Source organism: Chaetodon auriga, chromosome 22, assembly GCF_051107435.1.
Source record: "Chaetodon auriga isolate fChaAug3 chromosome 22, fChaAug3.hap1, whole genome shotgun sequence".
Taxonomy (NCBI): domain Eukaryota; kingdom Metazoa; phylum Chordata; class Actinopteri; order Chaetodontiformes; family Chaetodontidae; genus Chaetodon; species Chaetodon auriga.
The window spans coordinates 9,238,255-9,250,000 of NC_135095.1; the positions used below are offsets into that span (position 1 = coordinate 9,238,255).

At 44.3% G+C, this 11,746-nt stretch overlaps 1 protein-coding gene across 3 annotated transcripts in view; it reads left to right on the plus strand.

Annotated features, from left to right (window-relative positions):
- The first annotated feature begins 8,530 nt into the window (after positions 1-8,530).
- The window catches only part of foxp2 (forkhead box P2), a 101,993-nt gene continuing 98,777 nt past the window's right edge, over positions 8,531-11,746 (plus strand). For all 3 annotated transcript variants that reach the window (XR_013075859.1, XM_076722387.1, XM_076722389.1), the window contains exon 1: positions 8,531-8,758. The gene's annotated coding sequence lies outside the window, so the exon portion shown is untranslated. The remainder of the gene's footprint in view (positions 8,759-11,746) is intronic.

An 11,746-nucleotide genomic window follows, 5' to 3' on the forward strand; every position in this document is an offset into this window, starting at 1 on the left:
GGATTTTCACTGTTCTGGTTCAGCCTGAATTCCTCATCTTGCTTTTCATCTGCATACCTCTGGGAGATTTCACACTCCTCTGTTTTCTGTGGCCTAAATATCTCCTCTCCTGTAGATTCTTTATTTTCCGTACAGCTATTCGCGATCCCTTCCTCCGTTCCCTGTCTGGATGTGGGTACGACAAACCTCTCCCCGTCCTTTGTCCCCTGCCTGATTGTCCCCCTAAATGCCAGCGTGTCATCCATCGTATTGTGTGCGCTGCCTGTAACCTGCCCTTCCCTGCTGGAAGAAAGACCCTCAGCCAGCCTCGCTCCCTGTGAGATCCTATCAACACCACTGGCATTCTGAGACTCTGCCGTTGCTGTCATGTCTGTTGTCTCAGACTCCCCTGAGCTTGTTACCAAGTCAGCTGTGTGTGGCGTGAAGGGCTCATCTTCTCCTTTTCCTTCTGCTCCTCCTATTATCCCCTCTCTTTCTTGCGCCCACGCCGCATGCTTGTGACACTCAGCTGAACCGTCAACAGGGCCCTCGGACACAGGCGTTGCCCCCTCGAGGCTGAATTCCTGCAGAGTGTCTGTTACGGAGTTTGTCTCTGACCTTTGGGAGGCATCTTGTGCTGCTGTGTTGTCATATCTCTGGCTGCTGACACTTGCCGCTGCTGGCTGGTGGTCTGCAGTGTTCAAGGCAACATTAGCCAGCGATGTTTCGCAAGTGCCTGGCAGCAGCTGACATGCGGCTGAGGTGTGCGCTTGTAAGGTGGTGGGTGTATCCGCGCCCACCTGAAATTCATACTCTTGACTGCTTACCGCATACTGGATTTTGGGCTCTTTATCATTTGAGGGAGACACTGACGCCGCTGTCTGCAACCATTCTGACTCTGGAACGCCAGAATGGTCCATACAGCTCGGCCCATTAAGAAACGCCTGCCATGCATCGCATACAGAGCTTTCTCTATCAGTGGTATCATCTGTACCGTTAAGAAAGTTCTCCCACATATCATTAACAGATGGTGTATCTTCTATATTTTCCACTGCTGACAGGGTCATTTCAGCTCTCCCACTCCAGATGTCATCCATGTGATCAGTCCCCCACTGTTGGGATGCGTCATTGTTCCAGTCCAGCGTAAGCAGAGGAATCTGGTGGTAAGTGAGCACCTGTGGGCTCTCGCTGGTTTGTGTCTTTTGGCATTTGTGGAGGAAGGCGGCAGAGTCACCCCACGGAGATGGCAAAGGCGGAGAAACTTTCTGGCAGTCGTCTGAGTCACGTGAAGAAGCCTTCGGTACATTTTGTTTCGTTTGGGAGAGACAGTCCTGCGCGTGTGCCAGATGTGTTGCTCTGTGTCTGCTTTTATTGCTATCCACCTGTCAAAAAGGCCAAAGGTCAAACCAAGTGTTAATGCATGAACTACTTGAACTACAACCAGAGGATACCAGCACAAGGTTTTGTTAGCCTTTCAGGTCATCAGCTGAAAATGCTAATCTGGGCCTGATGACAAAAAATGAATATAATGACCCATTCACTGACTATTCTTTGACATGAAGCATTACTGCGATGATGCAATGTGTTGAAACAGCGCTGCAACCTCCGCACATGAGTTTAGTTTTGTTTACATCATCAACTTTACTGCATGTTTACAAGCGGGTTGCATTTATTATTCATAGTTTGCACATGAGTGATTTCAGACATGAACCCGAGTGTCAGGTGAGCTGACTTTTCATATCCTGGGTCTCTCTGAGCACTGCGCAGTATGACAAGCTTCTCTGGCTCCCGTAACTTTCACACATCATATCTACACTCTATATCTGCAGCTGGACACATGGTGTTTGTGTGACCACATAACATTTGACAGGAACTGATCGTGAGTTGTTGCAAGAATTGTTTACCTCTGGGTTATGTTTATTTTTTTCCCCCAGACTTCAAGAAGAGTCTGTCAAAAAGATAATAAATGAGCCTCACCAGCGGTTTGTGTTCTTTGCGGTATAGTAACGGTTGTATCTCTGCGCTGTCCATCATCTTTCTGTCAGCCTCCTCTGCTTTATCTGTGGCTTCTGCTCCTGCCAAAAACAAAAGACAAGCACAAGGGTCAAAGTGTGTTTGCACACTTACACATTCATGTCCATGTACACGCACATACACATGTAAACATCAAGTATACACACCTGCAACAACTGTACATGTGTTACTGGTGTCCCTGGTCTTTTCCTCTGCACTTCCCCTCCTGTGGTTCAAAATAAAGGATGAAAAACATTACATATGCTCACAGATATATTTTACAGTGTTATAAACACAGAGTCATTTAAAACATGCAGATTTGTTTCAGCAATTATTTAACAAAATGTTTCAAATATTCTTTGTGCTGTTTTATAGAACATGTTAAAAAAGATTAGTAAATGATCATATTCTGTTTTATTTGTGCTTCATCAACATTTTTGGAGTCAGGGCTGTAGGATGGAGTTTATGCTTTCTTTTCTTCTTCATCTGACTTGCACTGTAATAGCAGCAGTACTGGCCCTGCTGTGATTATGATATACAGCAAGAGGTGTACACAAATAGCTGTGATCCTTGTTTCCATGCAGACAGCATGTACCTGCTCCAGCAACCTTTGAAACTGACACATTTTCAATGTTTGTAATGTGTTTATCTGCTCTATGATCACATTTCCATAACTTCCACAGCAGCAAGTCAGACCACATCATGCACACATGCACATTAAGGCCCCACCATTCCTAAATCGGAAAAAAAAGCTACTTGTGAATTGGTGACGGGAGGATAAAGTGAGGATATCTGACTTCCCTTGCTGTGGTGAGACGTCATGGAAATCTGCAAGGACACCTGACCTTAAATGGTCAATATGTTTTCCACAGTCCAAACATCCATTACTGCAAAGTTATATAACAGCTTAGTGTAAACACACAATGGCCCGGCCAGCAGGCAATGCCAGCATGTGCTTCCACATAATGAGAAGAGCTGCACAGCTTAGACACTCACACTGGGTCAAATTTCAAAATTTCCTCGCACAGAAAATTACATTTATTTCTTGTCTGTTGAGTTATGCCTGGTGAGAACATGTAATAGCTTTATTTCTATGAAAAGTTCATACTGATAGATCCAAATATCCTCCATATTACTTGATGACACTGGGCGGTGACGCAGCTACAGCAGAGGCATGTTTAAAAAAAGATTCAGCATCAGATTCTCTCACCTGCTAGCCTTGAGACAGCTCCTTTTGCTCTTGGAGCTGACACTCTCCTCTTGCACATGAGGCCCGTGCTCGTTTACATGTCCTTTCTGGTGGCAGAACAGCACATAGTTCATTTCCTTGTTATTAGCCCAAAACGTGCCCACTGGAGTGTCATAACGCAGACAGAGCTCCACTCTGGTCCCCTCTCTCTTAAAGGGAGGAACCAGGGTGTACTTAAAGGTGAACCTGTCGGTTTTCCTATCACTGGATCCAGGCACATACTCCGCCACCAGGTCAAAGCAGCTTGCCCAGCGATCCAGGGTCATCCGGGCGTAAACGGACTTACTGTAGCAGAGGTTGACCACCCTGACGGTGCCACGGATTGTGGTGGTTCCCGGGAGGAGCTCGATGCTTTCCAGCTCCACCATCTGTGCCTGGAGCCTGAGGTCCAGCTCCTCTGGGGACGAGGGGACAGTAAACAGACAGGACATGTAGAACTCCTCCAAGGGACGGGATGCCTCCCTCTCAGGGGGCAGGCTGACTTCTGGCTCTGTCACTTCAGCATTGTCAAACTCCTTCACTGACACCAGGTTGAGGCCAAATGCGTCGGCAAATGACACCTTCCTCCTAATGGCCAGCGGGGGCTCCGGTTCAGAGTCCTCATCCGTTTCCTCGTCCGTAGTGGAACCCGCAGGGGACGAGGCCTCCATGCCTTCCTCCTCCTGTTCCGCACTCTTTTCCCGCTCCTCCTCCTTCACTATCACCCCATCCTCTTTCCAGGGTTGGATGTACAGAGCCTCCATAATGTGCAATGGGCTGAGAGGCAGCTGTCTGCCCGTCCTGCCTTCTGTCTGGCTTGAAGGGTGGCACAGACCAGAGTGCCCCTAGCCTGGCTGCAGTGACACTGTAGAAGGGAGAGTGGGGAAGAGGACGTGACTTGACAGATGGAGTTCGGTTACAGCTGAACATTGTGAGTCTGAGCCAGGCCTATTAATAGGACACATATAACCAGACCAGGGCTGGGCAGTTATCCTCTCAGTTATCCTCGCACAATATGTTTGCTAGTTGCAAAATGAAACCATAGCTTTAATAATGCAAAACTAGCACGCAAACAAGTCTGTATTGGAAGTGTGTTGACTGGGTGTCTTTATTTTTCTCCTTCACATATGAAAACATTCCAAACAAACAAAACATTTAAGGCCATGCACTCACCCCTGAGCAGAAACTTTAACTGTTTCGAGATGTTTCACTGTATGTCCCAGTACTCAGTGTTTGATCTAATCTGTGCACATCAACATACATCTGAACAGCTTTCAGCTAGATGGTGACGGAGCTTCTGTCAGGATTTGCAAAAGTGAAAGCTTGCTTTTATTTGCTTTACCTGGACAATGAATAAAAATGCAGCAACCATTCTTACCAAATAACACACCCTGTACAGATACACATATTGCTCTGATTTGAAGTTTGGATTCCTCTTCGACTATTATTTGCTTAAAACCAGTTTTAGAAGTCTGAAAAATGTGCATGGAAAAAATGTCTAAAATATAAAGTATAAATAGATGTTTTCTGTCACGGATGGCAGTGTCAGTGGATCCTCTACTGACTGAAATATCTCAGCAGCTGTTGGTTGGATTGCCATTAAATTTACATTGAGGTCCACCTCTGAATGAAGAACTCTGGTGATGCCCTGACTTTTCATCTAGCGCCATCATCAGGTCAAATTTTTACATTTGTTATATATTTTGGTGTTGGACCAAATACGACAACTGACATTCCCATCATCCTCAAACACACCTCCTGCTTAAGGCTAACTAGCAAATGTCTTGGTGAATACAGTCAACATCAGTGTAAACATTAGCATGCTGATGTTAGCATTTTGCTCAAAGTACCGCCGTGCTTTGGTTCAGCTTCACAGAGCTGTCCGTGCAGCTGTTTGACCACTCAGGTTACGATGCACTAGAAATGCTGTAATAGAGAGAATTGACATAATGTTGTGAAGCAGGATGCTGCCGTGAGAAGAGCTGCAGCTGACGGGCCACAATTTAAGCACTTCCAGCCCATCTGCAAGTACTGAAGCGGCCCCAAGACAAGCCACCGTACCTGCTGCAGGGGGGCTGATTCTGACCTGCAGGTGCAGACTGCAAAAACAAAGATAATTTCCCTGTTGAGATCAATTATGTCTCAAACGATGATTAATTCTATCACTGTGCTTGAACGGCCTCTGTGCTGAGTGAGCAGTGGCATCTGGATTGAGTATCTACGGATCCTCTCGTATTATTGTCAGTGGAGGCAGCCTTCATTTTTGAGGTTCACTGCATCTTGGAACAGAAGATTGAAGATTATTCTGCTCTTTGTAGCAGTTTGTGTGTGTGTGTGTGTGTGTGTGTGTGTGTGTGTGTGTGTGTGTGTGCCACCGTCTCAGATGGGAAGTTCAACTAATCCTTGATATGCTGTGTAACTATACCCCAAAATCCAGTTTATCTTGTAAATAGACTTTAGCGTTGGTTACACAATCCCTCACAGGTAGGTGAGCAGGTTTCTGTCCTCAAAGGACTCTTTGTACTTCGTTTTGAAGCCAAAGAGGTTCTCTTTTTACTTTTCATTTCAGTTTTGCTCTTCAGCATCAGTTTCTCTTTTACAACTTGTGTAAAGGCAGATATAAATCACCAAGTGTTACGAGTGCGATCTATTAATCAACATAAGATTTTAAAAATCCATCAACAGTCTGTAATAATATAACAACCTAACATTTTTTTAAGTGTTACTCTGTTCACATTTAGAAACGAAATGGTCCAAATATCAGGGACAGCTCACACAGCAAACTGCTGATAAGAGAAATGAGCTGAATCAGCACCTCTTTAGCAATCTTAACAAAAATGTGTTTGCTCCTGTCAACCCTTTGAATTTACAACAGAGGACAACTTGTACGTCTACTGCATATCAGTAGATGGCACTATGTGATCAGACTAAAACACGTCAGATTAGGCTGCACCTCAGCCAATTGAGTTTGCATTTTCAAGTTGCACTTCCTCAGTGACAATGAGTTCCAAGCGAGCAGATAGTGTCGGGGAAAAAAAAAAAAAAAATTCAACACGGAGGGAAATGAGAGACAAGACGACTCCCCAAGTCTCATTTCCAGTCTATTGTTTTATGTGTTGCGCTGCACAGGTTGTTATTACAGTTGACCGGTAGGTGGCAGCACACCACCACAATTCCATGATACCTGTTTTCTCTTCCCATTCTCTTCACCTCCCAGATGCTGTCTCCTCCTGCTTATATTTGTTGGATTGTGTTTAAAATAGCAATTAGGATCTGTAACACAGACAAAAACGCAATTAGCTAATGGACTTATATCATTGCATGGTCGTCAATATGATATGCTTGTCCCATATTTGAGCTAGTTCAACTCTTGTTTATTATCACATGAAATAGAAATAGAAACTTTTTTTTTTTCTTTCAAAAGCTGGGCCAGTTTTAAGACATTTTAGATGTACTGTATGGCTCCACTGCAGCATACTCCATTCTGGTCCAACAAAGTGGGAAATAGTTGAACAAACACTAGGGCTTTACCCGTAATACTCAAATTAACAATAATAACTATAAATGAGATGTCGAGAATTTTGTTTTCAGTCAATAATAATAATAATAATAAAAATCTCCGCTTTATTAATGCAATTTAAATTCACACTGACACACGAGTAATGTGACACCGGCTGCAAACTGTGTTCCTCTCATTAAAAGACAAAACAAATACAAGCGATCATTCACGCACAAAACACATCTCTCACAATCAGTCATTCCTGATATAAACATCACATAAGAAACAGCATTTTAAAATGTTGACAGCGGGGAGAATGAAACCAGACACACTTCTCGCGTCTCTTACATGTTTCAAAACTTGCCCCCCCACCGTTTCTCTTCTTCAGCTGATAATAATCTGGTCATTCATTTCTTGACCGTGAACGTCTCATCGGTTTGAAATAAAAGAAGAAGAAAAGAAAGAGGAGGCAGAATAAAGCAAACCTTTTTAACTCCAGCTCAGTGTGCGCCTGGCTTCGGATCTACTATTAAATGAATTAATAGGCTAAATTACCTTGTGAAGGTGTGACAGAATGGGTAAGAAAAATTCCTTCAGTCAATCTGTGCATCTTAATATCTCCTCTTTTCTCAATGAAGTATTTATTCAGCAGTGATTTTATTTAATGACATTTAGAATAGTTTGTCATTAAAATACGCAATTGCATATTTCTATAATACAATAATGATAATCATTTGAAAGATATTTACAGTTTCAGGTTCCCCATTTTAACAAGAAGCGTGTGCATATTCTCGTGCATACACACACTTGCAGACAACCTTTATAGATCTATTTTTTTTTCTCTGCAAACTGATGACTGAACGAGGCGCGTCTAAAATGGATTTAACATTTAAGGCTAATTTAAAATGTGTGACCAAAAGTGCCACAACTGACGCTGAACGCACAGCTCTGCCTCGAAGGATGCTGCAGCTGCGGTCTATTTTGTTCCCTGGCGATGATATTTACACTATTACACAAATGTTTATCTTGAATTTTGCACCGATGTGATTCCTCCGCTTTAATTTTCACATGCATTTCCTTAATCCGACGGGAAGGACACAGAACTTCTTGTAGACATATCTTTAAGATTAGTGAGGAGGACAGTATATTTGACGTCGGTCACTCTGTGGTCGGTGTTATTGGAATATTTCAGGAACATTACGGGAATAAATATAGTTTTCTTTTTAATATAATTTCCAGCAGCGGATGTATTTGCAATAAAGCAACTTCTTGGTAATCTTCATATGATTACAAGTGAATCAGACAGAGCAACCGGCGCACTTATCCTTCGGTAGGAGGGACCGTCCGGTTACCGGTTCAAGCTCCAAAAACAACAACGTGGGACAATCGTGGACACTTCCTGCCACAAGACGCTGAAGACAGCTTGAGACACGCCGCGCCGTGAAACGTTTGGAAGAGAGGAAACAAACTTTTCTTGTTGTGGCCGTTGTTTAGATAGCAGGTGGCACACGGGGTCGCAGTACGCCCAAAAATAACAACACACACCTCCGCGCACAAGCAAGTGCCTCCCCTGGGGGGTGGGGGGGCGGCGGAGGAGCAGGAGGAGGGAGGGGGGGGTTCTAGTCCCAAATATACTTGCTTGCTGGGATACAGCTTGATGTGTGTTTGAATCGTAACGAAAAAAAAAAAAAAAAAAAAAAAAAAACAAGCCGCGTCTTCCTCGCATTGCGCGTCATTCAAACAGGACTCGGTGTACTGCTTTTCCCTCTGTTGCATTAGTAATAACAGCGGCGCTGACGGGAGACAGCAGGAGAGAGTGCATGTGTGTGTGTGTGTGTGTGTCTCCGACAGCGGTGCCCAGCGGAGGAATATTTGAGCTTTTTATTTACTCTGCAGCTTGTTGTTCATTTTCTCCGCGTTATGGTGAACTTGGACAGTCACGTGTGAAGGTCTGCGCGAGTGTAGAGGACGACGACTTCTCGCCCGGCGTGTCCCTTTGACTTTACCGTGAGGGAAATATACCTGCCATTTTTTTCCTGGTAAGTTTTTCTGCCCAACAGCTTATTTCTGTCCGCACGCTTTGACTTGACTTTTTTTTTTTTTTTTTTTCCAACTGCTCTGTCCACTGCACTTGAATTAGGAAGTGGTCCGCCGGCCACAAACTTTGTCCTGTGTTGTCTCGCGCTTTGCAACTTGACTTGCAACGTTCTTATTTCCACGTTGCGCGCGGGCTTGTTGTGCTGTTTAATTAGCGAGCAGCTGTTAACGTGTCTCACCTCGCGGACTGTTCGGCTTGTTCATGTGAGGACCTTCAGTGCTGCTCAGGCTTTGCCTCCACGCTGACTTTTCTAAAGCCGACTTATTGTTTCCCTGCGTGCACGTTGTTTCAACCTCAATTTACAAACGCATCCCAATTTTAATGTGCCGCCTCGTGATAAATGACGCATCTGAAAAGTAATGTTCAAGCGCGTGCTGTCCATACTTGTGCTGAATTCGGTTTCTAACTGCCTTTGTAGATTTCTTTTTAATCCATCCGCGCCTTTGACGACATATCACATTTTATTTGCATAGTGGAATCTATTTTACTGTCTAGTGCTTGCTGTAATTTATTGGTTCTTGCTATATTGCACTTATTTATAATAAAAACTGAAGTGAGCAGTGAATTAATTGTGTGTAGAACAAGTCGTTGTAGGTGTATCACATTAATTTGTCTTGTTTATAAAATGGCATTACTGCTGTCTTTAAAATTCCTTCAGTGTTGCAGATGTGGTTTTATCACCTTTGACACAGGGCTTGGATGTAGCTGTAAAAGCGTTTTTCCAGCAGCAGCCATGTTTTTAAAAAATAAACTGCAAGTAGATTTAAAGCATAGATTTAAAGTAGAATTGTCAATGCCTTATCTGCATGATCAATATCTGCCTGATCAATATCTGTGATTAGCAGCACCTTACCTTGCTCCATTTTTATATTCCATCTTTTTTTTTTTTTCCTTGTCCAGAAAGAAACAAACAGGGAAGCTGGTGGCATATCATTTTTCATAGTGATTTACCTCAAATTCTATCTAATGAACCTAAAGCTCATAAAAGCTTCTGCTTAGTTCCTCTGTCTCACTCTCTGTGTCTCGCCGCTGTTCTCGTGCAATCACTGTGGCCCAAAAAAATCAATAGATGTCACTTTTTTTTTTTTTTTTTTTGGGTAAAGAAAGGCTAACAAGGTAGTGGGAGCCGCTGAACTCTCCAGGCCTGTCCTCTGATCAGCTTTCACCCCTGGATTAGCTGGATCGACCCTCCTTGTTCAAGCCGCAGGGTGCACAGGTGTTCCCTCCTCAGTTATGCAGGTGTGGGCCAGTTCCCCCCTCACTCAGCAGCTCTCACTCTTCAAAGGCCAGGCGGCAATAAATGCCCCTTGTGAAATATGTCAGCGACAGTGCACAATCGGCCCCTTTGTTGGAGTGCCCCTGTAATTATTTCTCAGAGCATGTTTAAAGCAGTCCATGCTCTCTTGTTTGCTTGTTGGCGGGGTGGTGCGTGCATGCAGGGTCACTTGATTTAGTAAAACAGGATGCTTCCCCCCCCCCTCCTTAAATGCAAAAGGAGAGCTGGCTTGCTATTAGTCTCCCTCCAAGACTGACCGTTGTTGGGAGCAGCGCACTTATTACCCCGGCTCTCCCCACTCTGCGTCCATTTTTTGATTGCTGCATTCATCATCGGGCGGTCGTGCTCCACATTATGGTAATAGGAAAATGAATGTCCTCCACAGGATTAATGTGTATACCCTGTCATACGTTTCAATCATTTATCAAAATTAAGATTCAGCTTTCAGCTCAGCGGACACCGGTTGATGCCTGATTTTTATCTTCGATGTGGAAATTGTTGCTTCCAGCTGGGGCTGAAGGAGAAAAAGCTTTGCAATTGTGTTTGTCATTCTGGGGATCCTGTGGAAACTTAGGGTGCTGTCGCTGGGAATGCTGCTCGCACTGCAGGAGAGGTGCGAATAGAAAAAGTCCAGAAAGTGGCTCTCATGCACAGATCCCATCAATTCTGTTTTGAGCCATGCTTCTTCTTAGGCAATGAAACACATGCTCACTTTTGGATTAGCTTATGAAAAGCCACCATCGCCCATCCCCCAGCACCTCTGTGATGAAACAGACTGCTCGCTCAACCCTTGAGGTGTTGCTGCATTTGGGGGAGACATGGCTAAGAAAATCACGGGTGTGCTGCACCAGCCTCACTTTTTCTAAACATCTTACTGAGCTCATCCACGTAACCCGCACAGTTTTCACGTGTAAGCTAACTTTGGCGCCGTTCCTAAGCTTAAATGCAATTAAATGGCAAACGTTCAGGTTTTATCCCCGCTAACTTCATAGAAATGTTTCCATGACAACCTCCATGCAAGTTAAAGCAACCACAAGTGATCAAGTCCCTTTTTTTTTTTTCCCCCCTCCCACTTCGGTTCCCTCCTCCCCCTCCCTCTCCAAGAGTGGAATTTGTGTTGACAGTTTTGGCCTTTAATGGCACTTTTGTGCCGCTCAAAAGTATTTGTTTACCAGGATCATATGCTGCAAGCTGTCAGAGTCGGAGAGATTGACTTCTTAAGATAAAAGAGTGCATTACATGCTTAAGAGGCCACCCTTTTGCACTGTAATTATCCACATCACAGTAATGATGTTTTGTGTGCCACAATTACTAAGAGTCTTGAGACAGCTCAGACTTTTTTAGTTACGCTCCGGGTCACTTCTTAAGCCCGACTCGACGCTGTTGCGAGCGAGAGACGTTGTGACTCCTTGGCCGGAGAAAGCCGTGCAGGGTGGGGTCAGGGGATGAGGATTAGAAAGGAGATTGCAGGCTGCCCACACAAGGCTGAGCTAAGAGCTATCTGAGGAGGGAGTGCTTTTTTTCAGCCGGGCCTTTTGTTTCATGTCAGCTCACAGTCCCACGCAGAATTTGTTTGAGTTTATTTTCATGGGTTTTTAATGTGTGCTTGGCCAGGTTATAAAGGCCATGTGGTTATATATTTACTCACTGAAA